The 24,497-nt window shown below is 45.8% G+C and overlaps 1 long non-coding RNA gene and 1 pseudogene across 1 annotated transcript in view; one reads left to right on the forward strand and one right to left on the reverse strand.

Annotated features, from left to right (window-relative positions):
• The window catches only part of LOC143941282 (astacin-like metalloendopeptidase), a 39,320-nt pseudogene extending 29,362 nt beyond the window's left edge, over window positions 1-9,958 (reverse strand).
• The window catches only part of LOC143940583 (uncharacterized), a 128,480-nt gene that overhangs the window by 41,843 nt on the left and 62,140 nt on the right, over window positions 1-24,497 (forward strand). The gene's annotated exons all lie outside the window — the stretch shown is intronic.

Below are 24,497 nucleotides of genomic sequence, written 5' to 3' on the forward strand. Positions count from 1 at the left end.
ATATAAAAAAAAAATAGCAAAAAATAACACATTTAACACAATCTGTGCCTAATATATATATATATGCCGAAGCATGGGGGCATCCTCCCGCAAAAGGTAGGAGCAGATCGCTCCTCCACCCCTTATGCCCCCATGCTTCGGCATATATGCTCTTTTTTAACTGTGGTGGTGAAATCACCTCCGACAGCGCTGGAGTCGTGGCTTTACGTATCGTGGGAGCAAACGCTGTTGCTGTCAAGATAAATAAATCCACGCTACAGCTGAATGGCGTACCTGTAAACAAAAAATGGTTAAAAATAAAACATTGCAGAATAGAATACAGTACAAAGGAGCAGAACAATAGAGAGAGAATAGAGAGAGAGAAAACAATAAAACGACAACTATTTTTGGTTTTTTTATTTTATATTTTTTTTGGTTTTTTGTTTTTTTTACTTTTTTTTTTTTTTTTAAACACTTTTTTATGTAACTTTAACACTTCTGTTGTAACGGTTCCAGCGGTTTGGGTCTCTCAAAATGCGATGGCATCTTGGGAGACCCTGTGAATGTGTGCCTAGCCTGTGCAATGCTGTACCCTACGCTAATACTCAACTAGTGAATGGTAGCGTTCAAAACATTCACCAATGCAAAGACCAGGATTGTCAGGACAGCGGGGACAATAATGACGGGTGTCACGCCTATATCCGCGCTTTCTGCAGACACGACATTTTCTTTGGGGGGCTCGTTGGGTAGGGGTACTCGGGATGACATAAGAATAATGCCTCTCATGCAGCCGGCTTACTGCATCTGGTAGGGGAAGGTGAGGTGGAGCACCGTCTGGATACAGAAGGGCTCTGACGATATCCTCCTGGAAATTAAGGAAGGATCCAGTCCATCCTGAAGCTTTGTGTAGTACATAAGCATTCAGTATAGCCAATTGGAATAAATAAACAGACACTTTTTTGTACCAGCGTCTGGCCTTACGGGCAACTAGATACGGCGCCAACAACTGGTCATTGAGGTCCACCCCTCCCATGTTAAGGTTATATTTGTGGACACAGAGGGGTTTCTCCACAATACCAGTCGCCGTAGGAATTTGGACCGTCGTGTCTGCATGAAGGGAGGTAAGAACGAAAACATTCTTATTATCCCTCCACTTCATAGTGAGCAAATTATTACTGCGCAAGCAGGCTCTCTCCCCCAGCCTAAGACGGGACTCTACAAGCCGCTGGGGAAAGCCCCGGCGTTTAGGTCGCACGGTGCCACATGCTCCAATCTGCTGATCAAACAAGTGACTAAACAGTGGCATGCTTGTGTAATAATTGTCCACGTACAAGTGGTACCCCTTTCCGAATAAGGGTGACACCATGTCCCACACTATCTTGCCAGCGCTTCCTATGTAGTCAGGGCAGTTCTCCGGCTCTACGTGACTATCTTTACCCTCATAAACCATGAAACTACGTGTATAGCCTGTGGCCCTGTCACAGAGCTTATACATCTTGACCCCGTATCTGGAACGCTTGTTGGGGACATATTGTTTGAATGACAAGCGACCAGAAAACTTAATCAGGGACTCATCAACGCAGACAACTTGATCGGGAGTAAACAAGTCTGCAAAACGTTGGTTGAAGTGGTTTATGAGGGCCCGAATTTTGTAGAGCCGATCGTATTCAGGGTCTCCACGAGGACGACAGAGTTCATTGTCGCTGAAGTGCATAAACCGCAAAATCATCTCGTATCGTGCCCTGGACATGGAAGCAGAGAACACGCGCATATGGTGAATTGGGTCAGTGGACCAATATGACCGCAACTCACTCTTTTTGGTTATGCCCATGTTGAGGGAGAGGCCCAGAAAGATTTTAAATTCGGAAACCGTAACTGGTTTCCATTGTTTGGCAAGGGCGGACTGGGGAATAGTGGCGATGTGTTGACCAGCGTACAAATTGGTTTGGTCCACAATAGATCTAAAGAGATCTTCGGTGAAAAACAGTGAGTAAAAGTCAAGTGTCGTAAAATCAACTGTTTCCACGTTAATGCCAGGTTGGCCAGTGAATGGGGGAAGTACGGGTTCTGCAGAAGATGTGGGCACCCAAATAGGATTGGCGAATTCTGCAGGAAGGGCACTATGGGTACGACGGGCCTGTCTTTGTCTTCTTCTTGGTGGCAGCGGGACACTACTTGTGCTTGCCACCTCGCCAGCTTGAACTGCACTTATGGGACTCGCCACGTCACCACGTGTTACTGCAGTGCTGGATGTAGGTCCAGGGTGTACTAGGCCGCTGGTGCTTGCCAGTTCACCAGAAGGATGAGCGGCTCTAGTACGTCTCTGCTCCATACGAGTGACCTGCGGTTTCTGCACCTGAACAACAGAATACATTCGGGATTGGGCACACCTGTTCTTAACAGCGGCCTCATCTCCGTCGTCAGAGCTATCTGTCATGGAGCCGCTGTCCTCTACAGGATCGTATTCTGAGCCTGAATCTGACAGATGAGTGACGTCCTCTTCACTATCTGTCATGCTCAGAAACGTGTAGGCATCTTCACTAGTGTACCTTCGCTTTGCCATTTTGGGCTCTAAATTTAGGGGTACACTAGTGAGCTTTACAGGTAAAAAAGCACCTAGCCTGTCAGCGACTGTTTCAAAACGCTACAAAAAAACCTGTTAGCGATCGCAGGGATCAAGCCTGACTCTGCGAACGCTGCAGTTATGTGTGTTGTGTTTTGTAAGTGACAGTGATCGATCGATACTGCACTTGGGTGGGCTGGGCTGGGCTTGGCGGAGGGGCTAAACGCAGGTGCTAGCAGGTATCTGGGCTGATCCCGCTAACAATGCGTTTTGGGAAACCTAAAATGCTGGCAACGCTAATATAGATCTGATCAGATACTATATTACTAAGGGAGGTGTATGTTTTTCGCGTGGGTGTTAGCGGTACTGGCACTAACCTGACGCTGGGGCGACGCAGACCTTATCTGACCCTCAAACTTATATCACCCGCCGGGTGATCAGGGGGTTAAACCTTTATTAGGTAATAAATGGCGGGTGCCCTGAAACAAAAAAAAAATAACTAACCAACCAGCGTCACCTGTAACAGTTATATGGTGATCATTGGTGAAAGGGTTAACTGGGGGGCAATCAGGGGGCTATGCGGTAGTATATGGGGGTCCCTAACGCTATAAAAAGCTGCGGCGAACCTAAATACTTACCTGCGTAACTAGCGACACTAATACAGCGATCAGAAAAACGATCGCTTATTAGTGACACTGGCGACGGGGGGTGATCACGGGGTTAAACCTTTATTGGGGGGGTTAGGGGGGCACCCTAGAGCTAAAGGGGGCTAACCCTAACTGCCCTAACAGTTATTACAGTCACAAATGACACCAATGCAAAAAAAAAAAAAAATGCAATTGGTGTCACTGTGACTGGGGGGGGCAGGGGTGATTGGGGGGTGATTGGGGGGTGATCGGGGGGGTGAAAAGTGTGCCTGGCATGTTCTACTGTAAGTGTAGTGTTGGGTGCAACTCACCGATCCTCTCTCCTCGGTGTCGGAACGAAAAAGACCGACACAAGGAGAGATTACATCACTTCCTCTCCTGTGTTTACATTACAGGAGAGGAAGTGATGTCACGCTGCCATTTCATTCGTCGGGAGCGATCGCGAGGGGATGGCCATGAACGAATGGCCGCCCCCTCATCCCGGATCGCTCCCGAACGATTACCGACCGCCGCAGGCACCAGGGGGGCCCGATCGGGCCCCCCACCCGCGGGAAGGCAGGGACGTACAGGTACGCCCATATGCCTGCCCGTGCCATTCTGTCGACGTACAGCGGTCGGGAAGTGGATAAGGGCCCGGGGGCATCCTTGGGAGGAGTGGGCAGTAGGCAAGAAAGGCGAGACAATTAAACAAATCATGTTGAATGTAGTAATTATGACTTTAATCCTCTAAACATGGAACAATCCAATATTTTCCACTGATACTGATAATTGCCACGTCCAAGGTGGGCCGACGAGAGGCTTCATTCATGAAATCAGCTTAATAAATCCTTACATTAGACAAATCTGCTGTTTTAAAAAAAATTTAATAAAACCCAATAATCCTGCCATGAAGGTTCTTGTTATGGGGTGACAATGCCCTGTCCCTGTCCCCTTATTTTTCTCCTGCATTGTCACCCTGTCACACTCTCCCTCAAAGGAGAATACAAAAGGTCATGCCAATGTACAAAAATTAAAACATTTAACAAAATGAAAATATTTAAAACATTAAATAAATTTAAAAAGAATGTAAAACAATTATCAGGTATGGTCCGCCATTGTCACCATCAGGAAATGTCATGCAGCCCTGTCATATACTCTATCAAAAGGAGAACACATAAAGCCATAGCAACATACAAATTTAAAAAAAAAATATATATAGGTAAAACCTTAAATAAATTTACAAAAATGTAAAAAAATTAACAGGCATAGTCCACAGTTGTCTGCATCAGAAAATGTACCATGAGGAAGGTCATGCAGAGTCATACACTCTCCCAAAGAAGAATACAAGATATACAAAATGTTTTATAAATAAATAAATAAATAAATAATAATAATAATATATATATATATATATATATATATATATATATATATATATATATATATATATATATATATATATATATATTTATTTATTTAAATAAAATGAATAAAAAACAAAAAAACACTGAGAAATGCAATTCAGCTATCTCTGAAATGTATGTCAGCAGGATGGAGCTGCAAACAGGCCATGTGAGATCACCCATTTCGATCTAGAATACATAATAAAGATAAAAGTATTTTATTAGGAAAAAAATCATGAAGTGTTTATTCTAAACAGGGCTTTAGCAAACTAAGGGGTTATTTACTAAAACTGAAGCACACAGAAGTTATGCTTACTACCCAATCAGCTTCCAGGTTTTATTGTAAAAGCTTTATTAAACAGGCTGAAATTAGAAGCTGATTGGTTACTATGCACAGCTACACCAGCTGTAGTAAAATCTCCCCCAAATTTGTGTTTTGCTTTCATTACACGTGCATGTGAATTATTTTTATAATGATTGGGAAGACACTGGGGTGGATTTACTAAAGGCAACTAGACTCTGCCCGCAGACATGTGGGTGTCTGTTTGGTGGTGTCATCTGCAAAAGTGTCTCTGTTGTATGGTGGAAATGCAGCTGTGTGCCCCGTTGGGGTGAGCTCAGCGCTCAGGTGGCTGGCTGCCTCTCTCCTCCTCCTCTCCTGACTGATGTCATTCTCGGCCCCGCCCACTGCAATTGTCAGACAAAGAGAGGGAGGGGCGCTGGGTGGCACACTAGGTGAGGTATGTGGCTGCATTGTTTATTGTGTGGCACAGACACTTTTGCAGATGACATTGTTAAACGGAGAGAAATAATAGGAATATTCAGGGCCCTCTTTAATATTGTTAAGACCCTGAACCCCCCCCTTGTCCACAGCCATTGCTGTACCCCCCCGCCCTGTCCACAAACACTGCTGTACCCCCCCCCCCCCGCCCTGTCCACAAACACTGCTGTACCCCCCCACCCTGTCCACAGCCACCACTGTACCCCTCGCCCTGTCCACATCCACGGCTGTACCCCCCACCCTGTCCACAGCCACGGCTGTACCCCCCCATCCACAGCCACCTCTGAAATCCCCCCCCCCTCCACAGCCACCACTGGCAATAGAGCGATGGGAATAGTGATGATGGAGCCAAGGAGAAAGATGGCATAAGGAGTAGAGAAAGAATAGAGATCCGCAGAGAGAGCACAGTATGCCAAAGAGTTGTGGGAGTAGCATAAAAGAAACACGAAAGAGCAAGGAGTAGAAGAGGAAGGAAAGACTTGGAGAGAGCACAGTAAGCCATAGAGTGGTGGGAGTAGTGGAGAGGTAGCCAAGGAGAGAGCGGAAACAAGCAGTAGAGGAGGAAGGAAAGACACGTGAAGAGCACAGTGGGCCACAGAGTGGTGGGAGTAGTGGAGAGGAAGCCAATGAGAATAAAGGAACTAGGAGTAGAGGAATAAATGAAGAGATACGGAGAGCACAGAAGGCCAAGGAGTGGTTTGATAATCAAAAGAAGAGACAAGGAGACAGAGGGAACTAGTAGTAGAGGAGGAAGGAAAGACATGTAAAGAGTAGGGATGAGCCGAACACCCCCCGGTTCGGTTCGCACCAGAACTTGCGAACGACCCCCGCGTTCGGTACGAACGTTAGAACCCCATTGAAGTCTATGGGACTCGAACGTTCGAATTGGAAAGTGCTCATTTTAACGGCTAATATGCAAGATAGTGTCCTAAAAAGGGTTTGGCGACCTGCCTCCTGCCTCAGGGGACATGGGTCACTGCAAAAAAAAGTTTTAAAAACTACCGTTTTGGCGGGAGCACTGATTTTAATGACGATTAAAGTGAAAAAAAAAAAGTGAAATATTCCTTTAAATATGGTGCCTGCGGGGTGTCTGTAGTATGCCTGTGAAGTGCCACGTGTTTCCCGTGTTTAGAACAGTCCCTGCACAAAATGACATTAAACGGAAATAACACCATTTAAAACTGCTTGCGGTTTTAATGTTATATCTGGTTCCTGCAATATGGTTGAAAATCATTGAGAAACATGGCATGGGTAGCCCTCCCTGCCCATTACCAGCCTATTTGGGTCTTGTACGCATATTAAGGGGAACCCCGTACCCATATTAAAAAAAGGAAATGCGTGTGGCCCCCAGGCCCTATATACTCAGAACAGCAGTATACAGGCGGTGCAAACAAGACAGGGACTGTGTAGGTTTGTTGTGTTAAGTTGAATCTGTTTGTCATTTTCAACCGGTACATTTTTAAAGTGTAGCTCCAGTCAAAAAAACTATCTTTAAGCTTTTTGGAAAACATAGGGAAGGGTTATCACCCCTGTATAATTTGTTTTGTCGTCCATCTTTTTTCATCTCACTTGCTGCTGTCTCCTTGCGTTTGCAAGTAGGAGATGTTTGTAAGTTGGATGTTTGAAAGTAGGGGCCTGCCCTATATTATAGCGGTATGTACTGGATACAGAGCACGCAGACAGCACGCACTCCTAACACTACTGACTGCAAGCTCTATTATTAACCACTTGTTAGCCCAATGTTTGCATAAAGTGAAAGATGAAGTTATGCTGAGTAAATAGATATCAAACATGTCACTCTTCAAAATTGCACATGCCCGTGGAATGGCGCCAAACGTCGCTACTTAAAAAATCCCCATAGGCGACGCTTTAAATATTTTTTTACTGGTTACATGTTTTGAGTTGCAGAGGAGGTCTAGGACTAGAATTATTGCTCTCGCTCTAACATTCTCGGCGATACCTCACATGTGTGGCACATGCGAGCACATGGGGACATGGGCGCTTTAATTTTTATTTTATTTTTTTATTGTTCATTTTACTTTATTTATTTTAGTTTGACATTTTTTTTCCCAAAAATATATTTTTGATCACTTTTATTCCTATTACAAGAAATGTAAACATCCCTTGTAATAGGAATATGGGGTGACAGGTCCTCTTTACAGTGAAATCTGGGGGGTCAATATGACCCCACATCTCACCTCTAGGCTGGGAAGCCTGAAATAAAAAATAAAAAAAAGATTCTGGCTTTGATCGTACTGGCGAGTTGGTAGAAGCACTGGAGGGCGGTGAGGGGTGGGGGGCGTCTATGGCTGGGTATTTCAGGGTATCACCGAGTATGGCTGGGTATCTCTGAGTATGGCTGGGTATGGCAATTTATGGCAGGGTATTACAGAGTATTGGCGGGGTATTGGCGGGGTACTACAGAGTAATAGCAGGGTACTGCACTGCAGAGTAATGGCAGGGTACTGCACTGCAGAGTAATGGCGGGGTACTGCACTGCAGAGTAATGGCGGGGTACTGCACTGCAGAGTAATGGCGGGGTACTACAGAGTAATGGCAGGGTACTGCACTGCAGAGTAATGGCAGGGTACTGCACTGCAGAGTAATGGCGGGGTACTGCACTGCAGAGTAATGGCGGGGTACTGCAGAGTAATGGCGGGGTACTGCAGAGTAATGGCAGGGTACTGCAGAGTATGCACTGGTATTGCAGAGTATTGGCAGGGAATTGAGGGGTTAAATTCGGTGAGCAGCGATGTGGGCACTGCAGATGCAGCCCACATCGCTGCTGACACCGATCTCTTTCCCCTCCGCTGTACCGATCGGTACAGAAAGGGGAGGTAGGAACAGGCGTCATAACATGACGCCGGTTTGTTTCCAAGTGATCACTCCGTCATTTGACGGAGCAATCACGTGGTAAACGGCCGCTATGAGCGGCCGTTTACCGTGATGCGCCGGGTCCTGTGGACCCGGCGGTCACGGATGCTCTCGAGTGCGCACACCTCGGGGCACGCGAGAGCAGAATTCTGGGAGGCCGTTAATTAACGGCCTCTCTGAGTTAAACAACCGCCCTGAAGCCGTTAATCGGCAATGGGCAGTTGTTAAGTGGTTAAAGCTAGATCACTAGCTATATAGGTGAGGTGAATATAGTGGTGTATACTGCAGTCAGGGCACAGACAACAACCACTACACAGCAGCAAGATAGGAAATCAGCCAAAAACGATTGGTGTGTACTGTGTTGAAGGTACACAGAACACCCACTGCTTCAGATGCAAAGTAACACACTACAGGAGGCCACCTTAAAGGCGGCCTTATATAGTGTGGGGCGTGCACTACACAGTCTGAGCTATGATTGGCCACAGGCAGGATGCCTGTGGCCAATCATGGCTCTCCTCGCTGCCGGCGCTGCGATTGGCCAAGCATGCGGGGTCACAGTGCATGCTTGGCCAATCATCGGGCAGCAATGCACTGCGCCAACGCAGTGCATTGTGGTCCGCGCGCGCGTCACTCGAATTTTGACGCGAACGGCCCAAACGTTCGGAATTCGCCGAACGGCCGAACGGCCAATGTTCGAGTCAAACGTACGTTCGACTCGAACACGAAGCTCATCCCTAGTAAAGAGCACAGTAGGTCACAGAGTGGTGGGTGTAGTGGACAGGGAGCCAAGAAGGAAGAAGGCATAGAGGAGAAAATACAGAATTGTGGGAGTAGTGGAGAGGGAGCCAAGGTGAAAGCGTACAGCAAAAAGGAAACATATGCACAGAACACAGTAAGCCAAACTGTGTGGAGAGTAATGCAGAGCCAAAGTAAAAAAAAAAAGAACAGGGAGTAGAGGAGGAAAGAAATATGAGCACAGTAGGCCATAGAGTGGTGGGAGTATTGATGATGGAGACAAGGAGAAAGGTGGAATAAGGAGTAGAAGGAGGAAGGAAGACATGCAGAGAGAGAACTTTAGGCTAAAGAGTTGTGGGAGTAGCATAGAGGGGGCAAGAAGAAAGAAACAAGGAGTCGAAGAGGAAGGAAAGACATGGAGAGAGCACAGTAGGCCAAAGAGTGGTGGGATTAGCAGAGAAGAAGCCAAGCAGAAAAAAAAAGCAACAAGGAGTAGAGGAAGAAGAAAAGGCATGCACACACAGAGAGCACAGTAGAAAATATAGTGGAGAAAGTAGTGGAGAGGGAGTCAAAATAATTAACAAGGAGTAGAGGAGGATGGAGAGACATCCGACGAGCACAGTAAGGCTATAGGAATACTGGAAGCGGCGAAGAGGGAGACAAGAAAAAAGAAGGAACGAGGAGTAGAGCAGGAAAGAAAGCACAGTAGGTCATAGAGCGGTGGGAGTGATGCAGAGGGACCAAGGAGAAACAAGTCTAGGTAAGGGAAGAATGGGGTCATGCAGGGGTAGGAAGGGTAATTTTTCACTGCCTGTGAAGGAGTAACCCTAATAGAACGTTGCCTTCATCCGAGTGGGAGAAATAAACTTAACCAAGTGTAGTAATAGACTGAATTTCGTACTTGTTCTGCGAGGAAACAGTGAGATCCTTCATCCTCCTGATCTCCTCTACCTTGTTCAGCCACATTGATGTTGAGGATGATGAAGAGCCCTTCCATTTAGGGAGCATGGAAAAGCAGTACACAGGTATAGGAGCGCTAAGAAGATGTCAGAAGACCAAACTCCGGTAGGTTTTCATAGGATCATATGGAACCCGTGGAGGAGGAGAAGAAAGATCTTCTAGGATTCCATAGTCTATATACTGGAATTCATTTTTTATCCATGATGTGCGCCAAAAGGCTACAGCAAACATAGGAAGAATTTGTGAGCAAGGTCGCTTTGCTATCAGAGTTAGGGGAGGCTGCAGAAAAATTTAATCTGTGAGAACTGCATGTAGGAAATGGGATGAAGCGGATGAAGGGGGGAATAATACTGCACATGCAGACTGGGTTCAGACTGGGTTCTCACTTTCTCGGTGCATTGCTTTAAATCACATGCGTTAACACACATTTGGTTAAGTCAGTATGTTCAAATCAAAGGATGTTATCCATAGGCATGTGCAGGGGGTGTGCCAGGTGTGCCTGAGCACACCCTAATAACTACGTGTGGCGCTGATTTACCATACTGCCCAGGCTTCCTCAGTGTTGGCTCCCCACCCCAAAGTACTGCTGGCTTCCCTCCTCTCCCCCCAGCTACTGTGGTGGATGCTTCAGAATGGAGAGTGGGGGAATGGGGTAGAAAATATGTATATAAAATAAGTGCAGCGGTCAAAGGCACCTATGTAAATAAGTGTATGTGTACATAAAAGTAAAACAAATATATATAATAATAATAATAACAAAGGGTCCACTAGAGTCCAAAGAGGATGTAAACAATCTCAAAGCCAGTCTCTCTGGACTTCAAAGTGGTATATTTCTCATCTTGGGACTTGTGAAATTGTCAGATGGCATTCATGAAATAATGACTCCCAGCTTTCTCAGACCTCAGAACCTATTGGGAACGGATTATAAAACAATTAAAGAAGGTGGATACTCTTACCGGATGGGTTGAACACATCCACCGTATAGTAGTGTGTCATAAATGCTTGTGGGGGGCTCCAATAGCACACCCAGATATAGCCAGCCGGATGGTAATTCCCCTCGGAATTCCTCGTTTTGAATCCCTTATGGTCTCCAATTGGAAGAAGTGGATGAACTTTCTGAGCCGTGGATAGCTGTGGAACTTGGCACCAGATATCTCATAGGAATTCACCATAGGGGGGGACAAAGCATAAAAAACACCTCTCATGGTGAAATACAACCAGTAACGGTTTATTGAAAATATTCTAATATAAAACAAAATAGAACAAATAGTCCGTAAAAATCATGTGATAAACATGACAACATGATGCTGCCACCACCATGTTTCACGGTGGAGATGGTGTATTCAGGTTGATGTGAAATGTTAGTTTCCCACCACACATAGCGTTTTGCTTTTAGGCCAAAAAGTTCAATTTTGGTCTCATCTGATCAGAGCACTTTCTACCACATATTTGCTGTGTCCTCCACATGGCTTCTCATAAACTGCATACGGGAATTTCTTTCAACACTAGCTTTCTTGACACTCCACAAAGGTCAGATTTGTAGATTGCACGACTAAAGCCTCGTACACATGATCGGATTTTCCAACAGAAATTGTGTGATGACAGACTGATGACGGAAAATCCAACCGTTTGTATGCTCAATCAGACCAATGGGATCATAATGAAGCTGCTTTGCTGGTGATACTGATGGAGTTATTGCAAAATGATTTCCAAAGGCTTTTTTTTCTAGTTATATCAAGAATAATATTATTATGCTTGTTATTTATTTATTTTTTTGGTGCAAGTTACCACAACACCATTATCCCGTAGTTTTTAAGATCAAAGATACAACTATGTTGGTGTCCCTTGTCAATTTTACATTGTATTTTTTTAAATGTAACTGCCTACTCCCAAACTGTCATTTGAAGTAAAACACACAGCCATGTATTATTCTACACAATATTTTTATTGTGCATTAAAAAAAGAAAACAAATAAAATTAGACATGCTATCTGCCAATAGAACTTAACCAGAAATGCATTCTATGCATCCAAACATATAGAAAATATACCACATTAAATTATTATTATTATTATACAGGATTTATATAGCGCCAACAATTTATGCACTGCTTTACAATATAAAAGGAGACAATATAGTTACAATACAATAAAATACAAGAGGATTAAGAGGGCCCTACTCAGAAGAGCTTACAATCTAACAGGGTGGGGCAGGTGGTACAAAAGGTTATAACTGTGGGGACTGAGCTGATGGAAGTGGTAGGAGATTAGTTGGAGACGTGATAGGCTTCCCTGAAGAGATGAGTTTTCAGGGATCACCTGAAGGTAGCAAGAGTAGGGGATAGACGGACCAGTGGAGGTAGTGAGTTCCAGAGGATGGGAGAGGCTCTGGAGAAGTCCTAGAGACGAGCATGGGAGGAGGAGACGAGAGAGCTTGAGAGTAGGAGGTCTTGAGAATAGCGGAGGGGACGATTTGGGTGATATTTGGAGACAAGATTGGTGATGTAAATCAGAACCAATAATGAAATTAGCATAAATTGTATACCCCTTATATATAAATCATATACATTAAAAAAGATAAACCTACACACCAATGAATTAATTGTAGTGAATAAGCAAAGAAAAAATTAACAAAAAATATGCATTGAATAAAAAAGAAGAAAAAAACTGAAAAAATTGTCCAAAGAATAGTGTTGGTTCTTCAAAGGTGATATTATGGAGTAGACACCCACAAATTCCTGTGTGCAAAACAATCCAAACAATCCTCCACCAGTGAGAAGAGGGGCCGCTTACCAGAGTTATAGATCTCAGTGTCAATGAGATCAACAGAGCAACAGCACAGAAGTTATGGATGAACCGTTACAGGCACCACACAGCTTTTATCTCCAATACGAAGCCTCCAGACAGGGAACGAGGGTATCGTGGATCATATAAAAAATCAAAAGGCACTCGCATAGCGTAAAACCACTTACTTTAATGGAATAAAATATAAAATATTACACTCACATGTGCATAGAAGAAAACGATCGTATAAATAAAACGAGCCGGCCGGGACTCGTGTGCCGCCTGCACTTCCTAGTTGGGCGTAGAACGCAGAGACGTCAGAACGCCTATCTCCCTACGCGCGTTTCGTCTCGAACAGACGTGTTCACGGGATGCGGGACGGCGTTCTGACGCACTGCCTATATACCAAATCATAAACAAAACAGCCTCGGTCTGAGCTCCATGCTGTCTCCCAATCCACCATATTAGGTGAGGGAAAGAGGACAAAAATACCAATATCATCACCTAATCTGCCATTTTGCATGAGGGAAAAAGAATAAAAATTTGCTCTACTACCACATAAAGCCAGACCTCTGCCCATAACCATCAGAGTTACCTGGGAATCATAAATTAAAAAAAAAAAAACACATAAAAAATACATTAAATATGAAAAACTTTTTATAAGAAACTTTTCATAAGAAAAAAGGGCTCGTCTCTTATCGGAGGGAATCCCCTCCTCCCCCTTTAATTTTAGTAAAAAATAGTATTAATTAAAATAATATTTAATAAAAAAATATATATACAGAATAATATTAAATGCGAATGTCAGGAAAGGTTCCCTCCGCTGGTAATATCAATCATTTGGCATGCAGTACTGCGATCCACCAGCAGGTGTCTCCTGCTGGAATTATGTCATCTTTGGTCCACAGTACTGGTGTCCACCAGCGGAGGGATCCTGGCAGTATGGAGCAGGTATTGCCTTCTGCAGTCAGGCGTCACATGACTGACAGCAGCCATTATAAATACCCGGCAGGTGCACACACACCTCGCCTTGGTATTGTTCCTTGTGCCCTGACCTGCTGCTTGCGATCCTGATTCTATACCTGAACCTGTGACCCGTGGTTCTTATCCTGTTTCCTTGTCCTTGTCCCTACCCTGTCCCACCTGTTACCATTATCCCTATCCTGCAGTCTGATCCGTCCATCCTCTCCCTGTCCTGTGTTCCTTACCCCATTTTATGACCTTGGCCTGGCTTGTGACTCTGATTCTGGACTGCCCTTGTTTATCTGCTGATCTCCCTGTGTATGACCCTGGCCTGCCTATCGTTTACGGTCCTTGCATTTCCCATTTATTGTACATATCTGTCTGTTGTTTGGGGGTCTTTGTTGGTTGGTTTATTGCACTGTGTGGTTGTATTTATATTATTCACTTTCTTTAATAAATCATATTTCACTTATACACGTTTGGGTTTCCTCTGTTGCAGTCCACACAGTTCTGGTCTTATCTGATACTTAACAGAATACCAAGGCCATCCCTGACCAGAAGTGGCTACACAGAGGAACCATCTTGGTTCAGGTTGCTTACAGAAATGAATTTAGAAGTGATTCGTTATTATGCTTTGTTGGCGTTTGAGAGTGGTGACTATCTCCGCCAGACACTGAAAGGGTGGACCAGTGATCAGCTGTTGGAAACCATTCGTTTAGCTCACTCCTGGGTTGATCAGGGCTGTATGTTGTTTGGGGATGTTCAGCCGTTAATTCAAATCTGCACAGAGCTGGCCCTGCCCTGCATCCCAGGGGGCCATGATGATTTTTCTCCCCCTTTCAGTATTAATCAAGTCACATCACTGGTATGGCTTCTGGAAGATGATTCCCCTTACTTTTTTGAGCATTACACAGCCTGTTCCCAACAGATGATAATAGAATGTGTTGATTCCGTACAATCCCTTGTCAGACAGGCAGTATGTAACCCGCAGTTTGTGCAACCACTACTTTTAGCATGGTCTGGTATTTTGCAATCAGCCACAGCCAGCCCACAACAAACCATCTCTGCTACCAAACACCTGCCTGCCCAAGAAACTCTTCCTCCATCACCTATGGCAACCTCAGTTTCAGCCCAATATACTCTACTCCCCACCAAATATCAATACCCTGTTTCTTCCTGCTGCAAATATCCTGCCTTTAATCCAACTGCCTCTTTCCCATGGCCCACTATACCTCAAGAACTTCCCCCAGCCACTGTTACCTCTTCCCTGCCATATTCCAACCCTTCTCTCCAGTTTGCTTCATCCCCTACCTATAGATCTGCAGCTACCTACAGGCCTTCAGTAGCTAAATCTAAAAAGAGACGGAAGTTCTTTCCTACCCATTTGATCCTGCCAGTAACGCAACCTGCCTCCACATCAACCAACCTGCTCCAGCCTGACGCCTTGCAGCCTGATGTCCCGGCCTTCCAGCCAGACGCCTTGCAGCCTGATGTCCCGGCCTTCCAGCCAGACGCCTTGCAGCCTGATGTCCCGGCCTTCCAGCCAGACGCCTTGCAGCCTGATGTCCCGGCCTTCCAGCCAGACGCCTTGCAGCCTGATGTCCCGGCCTTCCAGCCAGACGCCTTGCAGCCTGATGTCCCGGCCTTCCAGCCAGACGCCTTGCAGCCTGATGTCCCGGCCTTCCAGCCAGACGCCTTGCAGCCTGATGTCCCGGCCTTCCAGCCAGACGCCTTGCAGCCTGATGTCCCGGCCTTCCAGCCAGACGCCTTGCAGCCTGATGTCCCGGCCTTCCAGCCAGACGCCTTGCAGCCTGATGTCCCGGCCTTCCAGCCAGACGCCTTGCAGCCTGATGTCCCGGCCTTCCAGCCAGACGCCTTGCAGCCTGATGTCCCGGCCTTCCAGCCAGACGCCTTGCAGCCTGATGTCCCGGCCTTCCAGCCAGACGCCTTGCAGCCTGATGTCCCGGCCTTCCAGCCAGACGCCTTGCAGCCTGATGTCCCGGCCTTCCAGCCAGACGCCTTGCAGCCTGATGTCCCGGCCTTCCAGCCAGACGCCTTGCAGCCTGATGTCCCGGCCTTCCAGCCAGACGCCTTGCAGCCTGATGTCCCGGCCTTCCAGCCAGACGCCTTGCAGCCTGATGTCCCGGCCTTCCAGCCAGACGCCTTGCAGCCTGATGTCCCGGCCTTCCAGCCAGACGCCTTGCAGCCTGATGTCCCGGCCTTCCAGCCAGACGCCTTGCAGCCTGATGTCCCGGCCTTCCAGTCTGACGTCTTGCAGTCTGATGCCCCGGCCTTCCAGTCTGACGCCTTCCAGTCTGATGCCCCGGCCTTCCAGTCTGCCTTCCAGTCTGATGCCCCGGCCTTCCAGTCTGATGCCCCGGCCTTCCAGTCTGATGCCTTCCAGTCTGATGCCTTCCAGTCTGATGCTTTCCAGTCTGATGCCTTCCAGTCTGATGCCCCGGCCTTCCAGTCTGATGCCTTCCAGTCTGATGCCCCGGCCTTCCAGTCTGATGCCTTCCAGTCTGATGTCCCGGCCTTCCAGTCTGATGCCTTCCAGTCTGATGCCCCGGCCTTCCAGTCTGCCTTCCAGTCTGATGCCCCGGCCTTCCAGTCTGATGCCCCGGCCTTCCAGTCTGCCTTCCAGTCTGATGCCCCGGCCTTCCAGTCTGATGCCCCGGCCTTCCAGTCTGATGCCTTCCAGTCTGATGCCTTCCAGTCTGATGCCCCGGCCTTCCAGTCTGATGCCTTCCAGTCTGATGCCCCGGCCTTCCAGTCTGATGCCTTCCAGTCTGATGTCCCGGCCTTCCAGTCTGATGCCTTCCAGTCTGATGTCCCGGCCTTCCAGTCTGATGCCTTCCAGTCTGATGTCCCGGCCTTCCAGTCTGATGTCCCGGCCTTCCAGTCTGATGTCCCGGCCTTCCAGTCTGATGTCCCGGCCTTCCAGTCTGATGTCCTGGCCTTGCAGTCTGATGCCTCGCAGTCTGATGTCCCGGCCTCGCAGTCCAATTCCTTCCAGTCTGATGTTCCGGCTTCGCAGTCCGATTCCTTCCAGTCTGATGTCCCGGCCTTGCAGTCCGATTCCTTCCAGTCTGATGTCCCGGCCTTGCAGTCCGACGCCTTCCAGTCTGATGTCCCGGCCTTGCAGTCCGACGCCTTCCAGTCTGATGTCCCGGCCTTGCAGTCCGACGCCTTCCAGTCTGATGTGCCTGACATCCCAGTGCCCGCCTTCCAGCTTGACGTCCCAGTGCCCGCCTTCCAGCTTGACGTCCCAGTGCCCGCCTTCCAGCTTGACGTGCCAGTGCCCGCCTTCCAGCTTGACGTGCCAGTGCCCGCCTTCCAGCCTGACGTGCCGCTGCCCGCCTTCCAGCCTGACGTGCCGCTGCCCGCCTTCCAGCCTGACGTGCCGCTGCCCGCCTTCCAGCCCGATGTACCAGCTTCCCGGTCCGATGTGCTTCTGTCTGCTGCCCTGCTTGAAGTGCCCGTTACCCAACCTGATGTGACTTTGCTCATAGCCCAGCTTGACGCAATGGACTTTCCCCAGCAACTGCTAGTTGGAGCGTCCGGAGGTCGCTCCTTTGAGGGGGGGTACTGTCAGGAAAGGTTCCCTCCGCTGGTAATATCAATCATTTGGCATGCAGTACTGCGATCCACCAGCAGGTGTCTCCTGCTGGAATTATGTCATCTTTGGTCCACAGTACTGGTGTCCACCAGCGGAGGGATCCTGGCAGTATGGAGCAGGTATTGCCTTCTGCAGTCAGGCGTCACATGACTGACAGCAGCCATTATAAATACCCGGCAGGTGCACACACACCTCGCCTTGGTATTGTTCCTTGTGCCCTGACCTGCTGCTTGCGATCCTGATTCTATACCTGAACCTGTGACCCGTGGTTCTTATCCTGTTTCCCTGTCCTGGTCCCTACCCTGTCCCACCTGTTACCATTATCCCTATCCTGCAGTCTGATCCGTCCATCCTCTCCCTGTCCTGTGTTCCTTACCCCATTTTATGACCTTGGCCTGGCTTGTGACTCTGATTCTGGACTGCCCTTGTTTATCTGCTGATCTCCCTGTGTATGACCCTGGCCTGCCTATCGTTTACGGTCCTTGCATTTCCCATTTATTGTACATATCTGTCTGTTGTTGTTTGGGGGTCTTTGTTGGTTGGTTTATTGCACTGTGTGGTTGTATTTATATTATTCACTTTCTTTAATAAATCATATTTCACTTATACACGTTTGGGTTTCCTCTGTTGCAGTCCACACAGTTCTGGTCTTATCTGATACTTAACAGCGAATCAACACAGGCAAAACAATCCGAATAGATAGGCAAAGGGGCTTATATGGCAAAGATATATAATATTTTATATATCTGAATATTAATACATTATTAGTTGTATAATTAAAATATGCCAACACCATAGAAAAAATATATGATGATGCCCCAGGTAAAAAGCAAAAACAAAAAACTGTAAAAACAAAAATCCCTTAGCGAGGACTCATGGAACTCACACCAAGTTTACAATCCAAGAAAAAACAGGGAGCCTAAATTATATAAGCTATTCAAACCAGTTATATGTTGTTCAAGCATTGTCAATGAACGCATTTACGTCTACTTCAATGTTAAGGCCATGAGGGGTATAACTTCTTAATTTATGTATCCACATCATTTCAAGCTTTGAGATACTTCTCACCAAATGGTCTGGCTTCATGTGGTAGTAGGGCAAATTTTTATTCTTTTTCCCTCATGCAAAATGGCGGATTAGGTGATGATATTGGTATTTTTGTCCTCTTTCCCTCACCTAATATGGTGGATTGGGAGACAGCATGGAGCTCAGACCGAGGCTGTTTTGTTTATGATTTGGTATATAGGCGGTGCGTCAGAACGCCGTCCCGCATCCCGTGAACATGTCCGTTGGAGACGAAACGCGCGTAGGGAGATAGGCGTTCTGACGTCTCCGCGTTCTACGCCCAACTAGGAAGTGCGGGTGGCACACGAGTCCCGGCCGGCTCGTTTTATTTATACGATCGTTTTCTTCTATGCACATGTGAGTGTAATATTTTATATTTTATTCCATTAAAGTAAGTGGTTTTACGCTATGCGAGTGCCTTTTGATTTTTTATATGATCCACGATACCCTCGTTAGTGATGGACGAACTTCCGACGGGACGTTTCGCGAAAGCGAAATGCGAACGGACCCAAACGTTCGCGAAACCGAACGTTCGCCGCGGGCCCCATTGACTTCAATGGGAGGCGAACTTTGCAAACCTTCATGTCGAATTTGCGGCCACGTGGTAATTATTAGGGGGTAAAACGTAGTCCCACCATCTGGACAATGACATAATACATGTATGAGGTGAATTTGGGATCGATAACTACAAGCATTTTTATTTTATTTGGGAAATTGTTCTAACAATTCAGGACTATGGAGCTAATGAAGGCAATGGAGGAGAGGGAAGGTCAGGGACCAGGGTAGGCAAAGAAGAGGGTGCAGGAGATGATCACCAGCAGCGTGACATACCGGAATGACACATGCACCGTGATAGAGGCATCTGACAGCAGCACCGTAATACAGAGCACTGACAGCAGCACCGTGACATACAGCGCTGACAGCAGCACCGTGACATACAGCGCTGACAGCAGCACCGTGACATACAGCGCTGACAGCAGCACCGTGACATACAGCGCTGACAGCAGCACCGTGACATACAGCGCTGACAGCAGCACCGTGACATACAGCGCTGACAGCAGCACCGTGACATACAGCGCTGACAGCAGCACCGTGACATACAGCGCTGACAGCAGCACCGTGACATACAGCGCTGACAGCAGCACCGTGACATACAGCACTGACAGCAGCACCGTAAGCAGCCCCAGGAGGAAGTCAGCACAGCACAGGGATGGTGTGATTCCCTCATAATAAGAACCCCCAGGAGGAAGTCAGCACAGCACAGGGATAGTGTGATCCCTTCATAATAAGAACCCCCAGGAGGAAGTCAGCACAGCACAGGGATATCATAAGCAGCCCCAGTAGAAATATGACACCGCTCAACCTCTTCAAAGAGGAGGGTAGGGGCATATAGTACGGTGTGCTTTTTTGGGTCAAGGAAGTGAGCAGACTGTACGTCAGTCCCTATACCGCTGAAGGACTGCTGCAGTATAGGGCAGCGGTCAGCAGTGGTGCACGTCAACCCTATCTATTGTGGACCGATAGCGGTCCTTACAGAACAGCAGACTGTACCGCACTCAAGCCTATGTACCGTAGCACCCTATACCAAGTTACCAGTCCTTATAAGAACTTTTGTGGAACAAGTGAGTTGTGAATGTTTAGCAGACTGCAGCAGAAGGGCAGCAGTCAAGTATAATATCCTTTCTATATTTGGAAGAAAGAATATTATACATGTACAAGCCTATTACTGTACCACTGATACCAGTCCTGAAAAGAACCTTTGTGGAACTAATAATAACAGCAAGTCTTTAAAATTACCCTCACTGCCTGACAACACTGCTTCCTTCCTGTCCCTATACAAATTGGCAAAAAAAGAGAACGATTAGTGGTTACTGGAACAGCTCTTTTGTGGACCTTGATAGTAACAGCTAATGATGATGATGATGATGATGATGATGAAAGACTAATCTGGCTGTCCCTGTAGCATACACCGTCCTTTCCCTTTCTCTAAACTAACAAAAGACACTCAGGCTGCTGCAAGAATCAGCAGCACAGCAAACCTATCAACACCTAACACCTATACCAGTCCTGAAAAGAACTTTTGTGTACCAAATAGCTAGTGGTTTATCTCTCCCTACTCCACACAGGAACCTGTCCCTATCGTAACAGAAGAAAGAATGTAAAATGGCCACCGGATCGGGTGTATTTATAGGTTAGGGGGAATGTCCAAGTGTCCATGTGCTGTCATGTCTCAATTGGCTGTCCTGTATCACATGATAAACGTGTCACCAAAGGTTAAAGTTCTTGTATACATTAAACACGTAAGTCCGCCGCGGCGAACGACGGAAAAAGGCGTTCGAACGTGCGGACCGCGAATGTCGGAAATTCGCCGCGAAACGACCGCCGGGCGAAACGTTCGTCCATCACTAACCCTCGTTCCCTGTCTGGAGGCTTCATATTGGAGATAAAAGCTGTGTGGTGCCTGTGACGGTTCATCCATAACTTCTGTGCTGTTGCTCTGTTGATCTCATTGACACTAAGATCTATAACTCTGGTAAGCGGCCCCTCTTCTCACTGGTGGAGGATTGTTTGGATTGTTTTTCACACAGGAATTTGTGGGTGTCTACTCCATAATATCACCTTTGAAGAACCAACACTATTCTTTGGACAATTTTTTCAGTTTTTTTCTTCTTTTTTATTCAATGCATATTTTTTGTTAATTTTTTCTTTGCTTATTCACTACAATTAATTCATTGGTGTGTAGGTTTATCTTTTTTAATGTATATGATTTATATATAAGGGGTATACAATTTATGCTAATTTCATTATTGGTTCTGATTTAAAAACATTTTTTTCACTTATACGATGAAAAGATATTATTCACTTATATAATTTAATTATTTGCATTTAATTAATTGGTTGATTTAACTAATCTAATTATTTGCATCTATTTTTGTCACCAGCAATTACTATTTTTTTTTTCTCATGACTATTGATGTTTTTTTATGATTCGTTTTTAGAAAGACGAATTTTTTTGTTTTTAGCGCAGCTCACTTTGTTCACCTATTTAGTTTGTTATCGGAGTATTACGATTAGGGTTGCTGCTTGTAGGGAATTTATATAATATTATTTTGTGTTTGAATAGCGCGGTTTACTCTTTATACCGGGTAAGGTGGATAAGTTGGCAGCAGCATTCATGATAGACTGAAGAGGGGAGGAGCCTATGGAGAGGCAGGCCAATGAGAAGGGAGTTGCAATAGTCAAGGCGAGAAACAAGAAGGGAGTGAATGAAGAGTTGGTGGTTTCATTTGTTAAAAAGGGGTGAATTTTAGAGATGTTATGGAGGTGAATTCTACAAACTTTTGACAACGATTGGACTTGGGGCTGAAATGACAAGTCAGAGTCTAGGATTACACCGAGTACCCTGGAGTGAGGGGAGGGCCTGATGGTTGCATTGTTGATTTTGATGGAAAAGTCATGGAGGGGGGCATAGGCGGGGGGAATATTAATAGCTCAGTTTTAGAGAGATTAAGTGGTACAACATCCATTCTGATATGTCAGTTAGCAAGTTAGTAATGCGAGAGGAGACTGAAGGAGTGAGGTGAGGAGTAGACAGATAGATTTGGGTATCATTTGCATATAAGTGGTATTGGAAGCAATGGGCGGTTATCAAGTGATCAAGGGAGGAGGTGTAGATAGAGAAGAGAAGGGGTCCAAGAACAGAGCCTTGGGGTAACCCCACAGAAAGAAGAAATGGAGCGGAGGAGACAGAGTTAAATTCAATTAAATGAAATCATTATTATTCAATCAAAAAATAAAATAAAAGCCTCATGCATGTGTCCTGCTTCTCAATATAGAGGGTCAACAATGCCAAGAGTTAGTGAAAGCAGGGAATAATTTCTAAAATCATCCAGATTATTCTCCCGGAGCTCCCGCAGCAAAGGCATATGGCATAATTGGCCACGATTAATAAAGTAACCAATTTTTGGTCCAAGAAATCCTACTCCTCCTGTTCCTGGACTGGACTTGGGTCAAAGCAGTAACTCCAAGGCCAATAATAAATAACACGTTATCTCCTCTGATTCCACCAACATGTATGGTTGACGAATGGCCATTCAGAAACTAACTGAAAAGGGCAAAATGAAAAGCACGAATCCCCTCTTCAGTCTATCATGAATGCTGCTGCCAGACTTATCCACCATACCAATCTACTAACACGAAATTAGCAGAGGAGCCCAAAGGGTGGTGCTAAAGAGCTGAAAAACCACGTAGTACGTCACTACGTTTGTGTTTCTTGGCTGACAATTCTTTGCCGTTTGTATGCAAGACAAGTTCTTGATCAACGCCCTTTGGACAAAAGTCTGAGGTTTTGGCTGTGGAAAATCCAATCATGTGTATGAGGCTTAATAGTTGTCCTGAGGACAGTTTTTCCCACCTGAGCTGTGGCTCTTTGCAGCTCCTCCAGAGTTACCATGGGCCTCATGGCTGCTTCTCTGATTAATGATCTCCTTGCCCGGCCTGTCAGTTTAGGTGGACGGCCATGTCTTGGTAGGTTTGCAGTTGTGCCATACTCTTTTCATGTGAAGCGTGAAATGGATCACAGGGAGGGTCGGCCATAAATTGTAGTGAATCTGCAGCGTGTCATTGATCCCATTTGACATGCAGATGTACAGACAGCAGGTGTCCGGCTGGGTGGGTTCAAGTGAACAGGCTGGTAACAGGTGATTAAAAAAAAAACATGGGGGGGGCAAGAAAATAAAGAAATAAATACATTTTAAAAAAGGAAACTTGAATAATTCTGAGCTGATGTGGTTGACTTATTGCATCTTTTCCAAAAAACAAAACAAAAACGAACCTACATTTTGCCCCCCAAAAAATGTGCATTTATTGTTTTATTTTACAAATATGCCTAAAAAGTGTTAAAACGGCATTGCAAAGCCTTCTGCACACTCTTCCTCCAGCTAGGTCTTGTGTATACTTGCAGCCGGGGGCAGTAAAGCCTTGTACACACGGTCAGATTATTGGACGGATTTTCGGCAGTTTTTTGTCTCAAATCGAAAGTGAAGAGGATATTCACCATCAGAAAATTTTCTGACGACAGAATTTAACGTCAGAAGTGACGTAATGTGTTGAATTGTTTTGTACGTGTTCTTTCGTTTCTGAGCATGCCTAGTCTTGCTCTTCAGATTTTTATTTTTTGGTCAGAAAACTGTACAAATGAAAAGAAAAATCGGACGTTGTGGTCACATCAGACAAAAATCTTTCAAGCCTGCTCATGCAGTTTTTGTCTGCTGAAAATTCGTAATCGGCTGTCAAAAGCAACATACTAACGTTGAGAAAATTGGCAGATCGTTCATCGGACGGAGTTTATCTTCAGATTTTGTGACCGTGTGTACGGGCCTTAAGGCTTGATTCACACTAACGCGTTTTTTGATGCATTTTGCAGAAATGCAGGGAATTTTTTTTTAACATGAGTTCCTATGGAACATGTTCACATTAATGCATTTTTGTGCCTCTGTGTTTTTGGAAAGGTCGGGGACTTTTTTTCATGCAAAATGCAGCGTTTTGCATGTAATAGAAGTCAATGGACCCACATCAAAAACGCAAGTACCGCTTTTTTACTGTGTTTTTACCGCAATTTTGGCCGCGATTTGCGTTTTTTTTCCACTGTGTGTATATATATATATATATATATATATATATATATATATATATATATATAGCTGTATACACCACAGTGTAAAAAAAATATCCTTTTAAGGAAGAAAAAAGTAGTAAAAAAAAAAGGAGGTTATGCATTTGGGGGGGGAGGGGGGGGGGGGGTTTGAGGCTGCATTAGTGCGAACTTGGGTTCTGAAGTGGTCTGCAGGAATGATAAATATATACAGCCCATTACATATTGTGATAGAAATATTATATATCTATACCTCAATAAATAATAATGGGTCTCTGTATCTGGGTAGCTGTAATATACAGTAGAAAGCTGTAGAGGAGCAGACATTACACATTGCAATGTGATTAAAATGAGCGACAAAAACAAAACAAAACGTTTCCTCCAATTATAACTCCACTAAACCACACACTAGACCTCCAGGTGCCCACGGGAAGTGAACTGCACATGCGCACTCAGCTTGTCACTCACCCCCCGGAAGGGCAGAGCTCCCAGGA

The sequence above is a fragment of the Lithobates pipiens genome, unplaced genomic scaffold (assembly GCF_037356315.1).
Source record: "Lithobates pipiens isolate NorthernLeopardFrog02 unplaced genomic scaffold, aLitPip1_a1.2 Scaffold_10, whole genome shotgun sequence".
In the NCBI taxonomy this organism is placed as follows: domain Eukaryota; kingdom Metazoa; phylum Chordata; class Amphibia; order Anura; family Ranidae; genus Lithobates; species Lithobates pipiens.